At 40.1% G+C, this 9,917-nt stretch overlaps 1 non-coding gene across 1 annotated transcript; it reads left to right on the forward strand.

The window, feature by feature from the left end:
- Nucleotides 1-5,015: 5,015 nt before the first annotated feature.
- Nucleotides 5,016-5,119, forward strand: LOC148544967 (small nucleolar RNA R71). The gene has a single exon (XR_015901789.1). It is a non-coding gene; the product is annotated as a small nucleolar RNA R71 (small nucleolar RNA).
- Nucleotides 5,120-9,917: the final 4,798 nt, after the last annotated feature.

Below are 9,917 nucleotides of genomic sequence, written 5' to 3' on the forward strand. Positions count from 1 at the left end.
CTTGATTTGTTACTAATTTAGCCAAGTTACTTTTGTTCAAACTTTTTCTTTTATTTTTGGAAACAGAACAAGCATGGCACGCACTTGTTTAAGAAGGTGAAGTTATATCCAAACATCTAGGCATTCACTTTATTCAAAGCAATTAACAAACACACATACTAAAAAAAAACGACTCATAAAAAAAAAACTCCACATAACACTTAAATGACTTATGATGAAAACACGTTCATAAAGACAATTCACCAATTATCATTTGATTATTAAGGAACGAGACCACCTCTTATTTATTGCTTGGTTCTTCTTAATTCTTGGGATCCTGCTTCTTCTTGCTTCCTGCCTCTTTTTGACCACTTGTGCTTCCTTTGTCTTTTCTTATGAGCTTTTTCCAGAATCCAGCCTTTTTCATCGTTTCTTCCACTCCTTTTTCAAGGATCATTGCCTTGTTTATTTCTCCTTCTTTCCTCCCTTTGAAATACTCATCATAAGCTGGGAATGCTGGGTCCATCTTGTGTAGATGTTCCCCTATGTAGTTAAGCTTGATTTACGAACTGATGTTGTAATCAGCTTGGACTGAGTATCTTGCATTCTGTAAAGTGGTGGCTTCCTTGATTGCCAAGACATTGGCGTCTTGGTGTTGGCATATGTGGCTGAAGGATTCCTGTAAGTGTAAATTTTGTTCCCTTTGCAGATCGAAGAATCTTGATTCAAAGTTCCTTTGCATATCCATCATTTTTAGATGAAAGTCCTCTTGTCTCTCCTGAGACCTCATGTATTGTTGAGACATTCCTTCCATGATTTCCTGCATTCTGCTCATATCCATGGGGTCTCTGGGAATTCGTTGTCTTCTTTCAGGAGTTGCTTGCTCTTCTTGCTCTTCTTCTCTATCTTCTCCTTCCTGTCTTTCTTGTTCTGCTTCTTGCTCGGCTTCCCCTTGTTGCCCTTCTTCATTTCTTCTTCTTGTATGTCTTGGAGGAGTTGGGCCAAGAGTCATTCTGTGTGCAGTTATGGCCAGTCCAGGATATAGCCAATTAGGTCTTTCATCCTCAAGTGGTACTTGGGCATCGATGCATAGTCTAATGATAGTGCTAGGGAAGTGAAGCCAGGATTCAGGGTCACTTTTCTCACTAAACTCTTGTATCTGTTCAGCAATGAGTTTATGAACTTTGATCTCTCCTCCAACCATAATGCAATGTAGCAAGATGGCTCTTTTAGGGACTATTTCCGAAGAGTTTGCAGTGGGTAGGATGGATCTCCTAACTATTGCATACCACCCTTTAGCTTCAGGTGTTAGGTCTCCCCTTCTCAAGACTCTTGGAGCCCCTCTTGTTTTTCTCACCCATTCAGCTCTGATGGCACAAAGGTCTTCAGCAATAGTTGTATAGTCAGGTTCTCCTATCATCCTTTCTTCATAACTTGCTTGGCTGAAATGTATGTTTTTCAGGCCAAGAGTTTTCATGATTGCTTTGGGACTGAAGTCAACTTCCACCCCTCTCACATAGCTTTTGTATGTGGGGTTCTTGGTTTGATCCTCCCTTACTGCATTTGCATAAAACTCCTTCACCAAGTTGATGTTGATTCTAGTGATTGGCTTAGTTAGGAGCTCCCACTTCCTCTTTTTGATCTTTTCCCAAACACCTGGGAACTCATCCTTTTCAAGGTCAAAGGGGACCTCAGCTAGTACCGTTTTAGGTCTCATCCATTCGGCTTGAATCTCATGGAACACTGATCTGTATCTCCATGCATCGAATTCCCTGTTTTCCTCCATTGGCTATTTGTCCTTTCTTCTTTTGTGGCTAGATGAAGCTGCCATTGATTCTTTAGTTTTGGTAAGTGACAAGCTAAAGTTGACAAGGTGAAGCAAGAAGTGTTGTTGGAAGTGTGGTGAGGTTGTTTTCGGCAAGAGATAGTTATGCTATGATGAAGGAAAATGTGTATGGAGGAGAATTGGTGGTGTGGGACTCGTTCCCCAAGTGGTTCTTTATAGTGCCCATGAGTGAAAAATGGACGGCTAGGGTGGTTTGTGAAGGGTGGCTTGATGGTAAATATATGAATTATGGATAAGGACGATTTGCTTTTCATTTTCTTGGAAGTATTCTGGGTGCATTAGGTTGTACATGTAGCTTTCTTTTCTTGCAGAACTTCCTTTTCCCATGTGTTAGTTTCAAAGATTTGTGAATTTTCTTTTTGACCAAGCACGTACCTCCCTTTGTCTTTTTCCTCCATTTTTGTCTTTTCTTTTGTACCTGCACAAACAAACAAATTTGCTATCATTTTTCGGTCCATGTGAATTATGAATAGTATTTGCACATGTAAATCAATGCTTGTCTTTATGAGCTTATAGCCGTGACTTCTACATGTATGCACACTTATTATTTGGACACCAAACTTAGTGTTTGGTTAAGTCTCCTGATGACATGAAATCCATATTGGTTGTCCTTAATGAGTGTGCATAATTCTAATAAATCATAGTCACCTTGGCTCTTTGATTCTAAACAAAGTTACTACCCTAAGTAATTGAAACCAAAGTATTAAAACATGTGAATGGTATACTTGTCATGAATTTTGAAATCCAGAGGAACTTCTTGCTTTTCATAAACTGTGTTCAAAAAGAACACCAAACTTAATGTTTGGTTGTGCACCTTGAATGAAAGATGGAATTCAATTTGAGTAAGATTTGGGAGTGCCATCAGGCACACCAAACTTAGAGACCAATTGTAATTTACATGCAAGGTTTAGTGCACTTAATCAATAGTTGTCCTGAGGATTCAAGTTCATGCATAAGAAACCATGCTTTATTAGATGTAAAGCAAAGCACTAAAGATTAAGGATACTAAAAACATGGGTTGCCTCCCATGAAGCGCTTCTTTAACGTCACTAGCTTGACGGTTGTCCCTTGTTAGGGTGGATTGTAGTGCTTGACGTCATCTCCTCTCATTATGAAAACGTCCCCACTTGATTCATTCATGACCTCTAAATGTTCCATAGAAAGAACTTTCCTGATTGTGAACACTTGAGGGAGCTGGGAAGGAATGGTTTTGAGGCCAGGTGGGATTGGCAGATAATGACTTGATATCACGTTATCTCCCGGAGAAAAACCTTCAGTGGGAATTTTCTTGTTTCTCCATCCTCTTGGCAATCTCCCTATCACTCTTCCCTTTCTCTTGAGGATTTCTTCATTGACCTTTATGTCAGGAGGATCCTTCTGATCTGTTTCCACTGATTCTTGTGGCTCTAACTCTTGCAACTCTTGTTTGCCTTCCAATGACTGTTTTAGAGTCTCAGCTGCTGGATTACTTTCCTCCAAACACGGATGGCTACTATCATCTTTAGGCTTTTCAGGTTCTGGTTCAGGCTCAGATGCAGGTTTGAAGACTTTGAAAATGAGCTGTTCATCATGTATTCTCAGAATTAGCTCTCCTTGTTCTACATCTATGAGCGCTCTAGTAGTGGCTAGAAATGGTCTGCCCAGAATGATAGGGTGTAAGTAGCTTTCCTCCATGTCCACAATGACAAAGTCTGTGGGGAAATAATAATCCCCCACTTTCACCAGCACATTTTCAACTACCCCTTCAGCTTGCTTCTGAGTTTTGTCAGCCAGTTGTATGATTACATCAGTGGATCTCACCTCATTCAGTTGTAGCCTCTTCATAAGAGTTAGAGGCATCACATTTATGCTAGCTCCTAGATCACAGAATCCTCTGTCAATTTTTGTTTCCCCTATGATGCAAGGGATATGAAAACTTCCTGGGTCCGTTTTCTTAGAGAGTGTGTCCTTCTTGATGAGAGCACTGCATTCTTTGTTCATTGTTACTGTTTGTCCTCCCTTCAAAACTCTTTTTTTGCTTAACAATTCCTTTAAATACTTGATGTGTGTGGGCATTTGATGAAGAATCTCAAGAAAGGGAATATTGACATGAAGAGAGTTAAATGTCTCTAGAAACCTTGAGTAGGTTTTCCCTTTTCCACCTCCTCCTAACCTCTCAGGAAATGGTGCTTTTGGTTGGTATATTTCCATCATGCCTTTTTGCAGTTCCTTGGCTTGCTCAGTTCCACCTTCTTGCTTAACTTCTTCCACACCTTCCTTCAAGATTTCTGGTTCCTGCTCTGAGGGCCTGATTCCTTCTTCTTCTGAGACTTCCTTCATTATGGTGATGGCTTTGCATTCTTCCCATCTTACTCTCTTTTGTTCCCCTTTGGGATTCTTTTCTGTGTCACTGGGGAACACTGCAGTTGATTTGGGTGCCTGTTGAGATAGCTCTCCTACTTGAGATTCCATCCTTTTGAGTTTTTCACCATGGTTTCTTAAGGTAGTTCTCACATCATCCCTGAAGCTCTTCAATTCAACTATGTCTTGACTCATGGTTGCCATCATTCCTTCTATCCGGTTTAATTGATCTTGAAATTGTTGGTTCGGATTAGGTTGGGTATGTTGATTATTTTGGCCATGATATGATGGTTGGGGGTAAGTGTTTTGTGTGGCTTGGTATGATCTTTGGTTGGAGTTTTGGCATGTGGAATTGTTATGTTGGTTGTGGTTGTAAGGTTTGTGGTTTTGTGGTTGGGTTTGTTGGTTTCCCCACCCAAAGTTTGGGTGGTTTCTCCAGCCTGGGTTGTAAGTGTTGGAATGTGGATCATATGATTGCCTTTGTTGATTTCCCACATAGTTAACCTCATCCCAATCACCTCCTTCAATGCCTACCTCCTCTTGATCTTGTGTGTGTATTGCAGCCACTTGCTTTGTTTCTATTTGCCTGGTAAGCTCTGCTAGTTGCTTGGCAAACACCTTGTTTTGGGCTAGAATTGTATCAACATGGTTCAGCTCCATGACTCCCTTAGTGTTGTGCCTTTCTGATGCATAGTAGTACTCATTCTCAGCCACTGTCTCGATCACTTCAATGGCTTCTTCCACAGTCTTTTTCCTGTTCAATGAACCTCCTGATGAATGGTCTACAGCCTTCCTTGATTCATAAGAGAGCCCATCATAGAAGATGTGCAGTTGCACCCAATCATGGAACATGTTTGGTGGGCATTTCCTTGTCAAGTCCTTGAATCTCTCCCATGCCTCGTAGAGAGTTTCACCATCTTGTTGTCTAAAAGTCTGAACCTCAGATCGAAGCCTATTGACCTTTTGTGGAGGGTAGAAACGTGCCAGAAACTTGCTTTCCACCTCATCCCATGTTGTTAGACTCCCCCTTGGGAATGATTCCAGCCACTTAGCTGCTTTGTCCCTAAGTGAAAATGGGAACAAAAGCAGTTTATAGGCATCTTCCTGGACTCCATTGGACTTCACAGTGTCACAAATTCTCAGGAATTTTGTGAGATGTTGGTTTGGGTCTTCATTAGCACTTCCTCCAAAGGAACAATGATTTTCCACAAGTGATATTAGCTGTGGCTTGAGCTCAAAATTGTTGGCCTGAATGGGTGGTTTCTGGATGCTACTACCACAATTCCCAGAGGTTGGGTTTATGTATGAACTAAGAACCCTCCTCTCAGGGATGGCATCGTTTCCATCAGCTCTCTCATGGTTGTGAGCTTCTCTATCCATGTTGAGATCTAAAGCTTCCTCAAAATTGTCCTCAGATTCTCCTTCAGATTCCTCTTCTCCCACTACTCTCTTCCCTCTTGCTTCCCTTCTAAGTCTATGAAGGGTCCTCTCTGGTTCGGTATATGGAGGAGTTGATGTCTCTCCTCTCCTACCTGTCATACAAGAACACAGCTCAAACACAACAAGTGAAATACTCTTGGTTAATGGAAGAGTATGGTTAGCTCAATTGAGGAATTAATTCAAACAGTTAGTGAGTCAGTGAGTTAGTTGCATGAATTTAAAGGCATAAAGAAGGAAAGCATGTAACCAAGTGCAGAAATTAAAATTCAACAAGTATCTTGAACAGAATTAACAAAGCAAGAGAAAATTGCTCAATCTAGTTAGCTTCCAATTTGAGAATTGTCAATCGAAAACCAATCCCCGGCAACAGCGCCATAAACTTGATGCACATAAACTAGTTATGCTACGATTTAGGAAATTGCACGATCGGCAAAATTCCTTCCGGCAAGTGCACCGGTTATCGTCAAGTAAAAACTCACAATAGAGTGAGGTCGAATCCCACAAGGATTGGTTGAGTGAGCAATTCGGATTAGAAGTGTGTTCTAGTTGAGCGGAATCAAGATTGAGATGAGTATTGCGGAATGTAAAAGTGGCGGGAAAAGTAAATGACAAGAAATTGAAATGGCGGAATCTTAAATTGCATGAATTAAAGAGCAGAAACTAAATTGCTGAAATTAAAAGGGAATGGGGGTGATTGCATGAATTGAGTAGCAGAACGTAAAGAGAAAGTGGAAATCAGAATTGGGGAATTCATTGGGTTATAGGAGATATTGAGATCTCCGAATCAAAACATGTTTATCTCTTCCTCAACCAATGCGTTCATTGAATTTTGCTTGGCAATCTTATATGATTGGATCCCAATTCCTTGGCTCACCAATGCTCTCTAAAAACAAACAAATTCCCAATCCCTTGGTTTAAATGTTCATAAGAAGAGATGATGCTTGATCACTGATTATACCACACAATTTCATGAACCACAATTTGGTAGGATTACATGTCACAATATCCATCCAAACCCCAATCCAATCCACTGTGAGAAAGCTTCTCTAGCATGAATCCTCCATTCCTTTCCCAAGGCTCCGAAGGATTCCAAGTATGAGTAGTTTCTTTCCCAAGACAACTACTCAATGGAATTAGATCGAGAAGCTTTCTAACAAAATTCAAGAGAAAAGATTGAAGAAGAAGATAAACTATTATTGATTCATTGAATTACAATAGAGCTCCCTAACCCAATGAAAGGGGGTTTAGTGAATCATAGCTCTGAATTCAATTACAAAGAAAAGGAAAACTAGCTAAAAGTGAAAGTAAAAAAGTCCTCTCTAACTTAACTTCTATCCTATTTATACACTTTCTATATTGAGCTTCAGTTGTGCTTCTTGGGCTTTGAGGCCTCTCCTTGCTTTCCTTTTGCCTTGGGTTTATGATCCATAACCTTGATGAGGTTGTTGATCCAAATCCTGTAACATTTATTGAGCCAACTTAGTGATAATCAAATAATGACACATGACTCAATAAATTGAGATTTCAAACTCATCAATCCTTCAGGCCCAATCCCATAAACCATGATATTCAATTGGGTTTCATACCAAAGTAAGTTTAAGTTAATATTTGTGCTCAAAGACTAACTTAAATCACAATATTTTTGGCCCAGAAACCTTTTCCAAGAGTGGCGTTTAAGTTGTAGTTTAAGCTTAAACTGCAGCTTAAACGCCAGACACTTCCAGTGAGGCCTTTTGTAGAAGCACGTTTAAGCTTCAGTTAAGGTTAAACTGAAGCTTAAACGTGGAAATGGAAGAAGGTAGCCCTGGAGAGTCATGTAGTCGAACACGTTTAAGCTTCAGTTTAAGGTTAAACTGAAGCTTAAACGTGGAGATAGGAAAGGCAGCCCTGGAGGTCGAACACTTTTAACCTCCAGTTTGAGGTTAAACTGGAGGTTAAACGTGGAAAAGGGTGGAGGCATACTGGAGGTCGAACACGTTTAACCTCCAGTTTGAGGTCAAACTGGAGGTTAAACGTGGAAGCTTAGAATGGTGGCCCTGGAGGTGTCGAACACGTTTAACCTCCAGTTTGAGGTCAAACTGGAGGTTAAACGTGGAAATGGAGAGAGCAACCCTGGAGTAGAAAAGCTGTCGAACACGTTTAAGCTCCAGTTTGAGTCAAACTGGAGCTTAAACGTGGAATGGCTCCCTGGTACTCTTCCTGGTTCTGGCGTTTAACCCCCAGTTTGAGGTCAAACTGGAGGTTAAACGTGGAACTCCTCCCTGGGTGGCATACTCATTCTGGCGTTTAACCTCCAGTTTGAGGTCAAACTGGAGGTTAAACGTGGAATGCTCCTTAAGTGAGGCTTTTCATTCTGGCGTTTAACCTCCAGTTTGAGGTCAAACTGGAGGTTAAACTTCAATCCCAGCATTTCTTATCCTTCATGATTTTGGCGTTTAAGCTCCAGTTTAGGCTTAAACTGGAACTTAAACTCCACATGTGATATTCAAGCTTCCTTTATTGATTTTGTTGCTTCCTTGCTTAGCCTCTTCTTCCCTGAAATCATCCAAACAATTGCATCAAAGTCTTGCAAAATTTCATGAGAAATCTTCCATTCATAGCATTTAAGTAATATAACTAAAACTCATGGAATTTGCATCAAAATCATATTGTTTGGATGGTTCATTACTTTGTTCTTCATTTAACCAATTTTGGTTACTTTAAGCTCAAGAAAATGCATAAAACAACTAAAACTAACAGAAAAATGCTAGTGAAACTAGCCTATGATGCCTTGGCATCATCGACTTCGTTAGGTCGACCTTTTCCAGGTTATTTTCGTAATCCTCTTTCTTGGACCTTTGTTAGGTCTCTTTCAGGGATTACTTTCAGTAGTAGGAGTCCGACTTGGTTGTATCGGTCTCCTTTAAGTTATTTTTGTAATCCTCTTTCTTGGATCTTTGTCAGATCTCTTTCAGGGATTACTTTTATAACTTTTTAGTAGTAGGAGTCCGACTTCATTATATCGGTCTCCTTTAAGTTATTTTTGTAATCCTCTTTCTTGGATCTTTGTCAGATCTCTTTCAGGGATTACTTTTATAACTTTTTAGTAGTAGGAGTCCGACTTTATTATATCGGTCTCCTTTAAGTTATTTTTGTAATCCTCTTTCTTGGATCTTTGTCAGATCTCTTTCAGGGATTACTTTTATAACTTTTTAGTAGTAGGAGTCCGACTTCATTATATCGGTCTCCTTTAAGTTATTTTTGTAATCCTCTTTCTTGGATCTTTGTCAGATCTCTTTCAGGGATTACTTTTATAACTTTTTAGTTGTAGGAGTCCGACTTGGTTATATCGGTCTCCTTTAAGTTATTTGTAGTCCTCTTTCTTGGATCCTTGTCAGATCTCTTTCAGGGACTACTTTGATAACTTTTCATTTTGGGCTGACTTTGTCATGTCGAGCCCTTCTAAGTTAAAGTAATCCTCTTTAATAGGGTTGGCCAGACCTCTTTCCAGGGTTACTTATAACTTGGGTTGACTTGGTCCGACTACTCAACGTCGGCCAGTCTTTAAGTTATTATTTTAGCAATCCGTAAGACCTCGTCAGGTTCTTTTTTAGATCACTTTCGATAACTTCTTACATTATTCTATGTTCATCTTTGCCGATTTGTAGAAAGTGTTTGTCATCTCTAGATCGTCCTTTGGGTGAATTGCGTTTTCACCTTTATCGGACGGTTGTCTTTATCGTGATCATGCAGTGAAATTGTTTTTCATTTTCTGCCGATCTGTTGCTTTATAATCGGACGATGAATGCTTCAGATTAACGCGTCTTGAAATCTTTGTAGAGTATCTAAAATATATTTTATTTAAAGGAAAAGTGCAAATATATACATATGGGATTGTCTGAGTCTCAACTTGGTACCTCGTTAAAAAACCTTTTCAGGAAAAAAAGTGCATCCAATGATGAGATCTTTTATCTTTTCTAACTGTAGTACCTTCTGAGGTTGCAGGCGTGCCATGACCTGGGAAGCTCTCGTCCATCGAGTTCAGACAGTCTGTAGTAGCCCTTTCCAAGTACTTCTACAACTCGGTAGGGTCCTTTCCAGTTTGCTGCCAGCTTTCCCTCTCCTGGTCGAGTTGTTCCGATATCATTTCGGATTAGGATGAGATCATTTTCTATGAAACTTCTCGGCACTACCTTTTGATTATATCTAGAAGCCATTCGGCGTTTTAGAGCTTCTTCCCTGATCCGAGCTCTTTCTTGGATTTCGGGTAACAAGTCGAGCTCTTCTCTCTGAAGTTGGAAGTTTGCTTCCTCATTGTAGTGAACTATTCTGG

This window comes from Arachis ipaensis, chromosome B9 (assembly GCF_059453495.1).
Source record: "Arachis ipaensis isolate K30076 ecotype BB chromosome B9, ASM5945349v1, whole genome shotgun sequence".
Classification (NCBI taxonomy): Eukaryota; Viridiplantae; Streptophyta; class Magnoliopsida; order Fabales; family Fabaceae; genus Arachis; species Arachis ipaensis.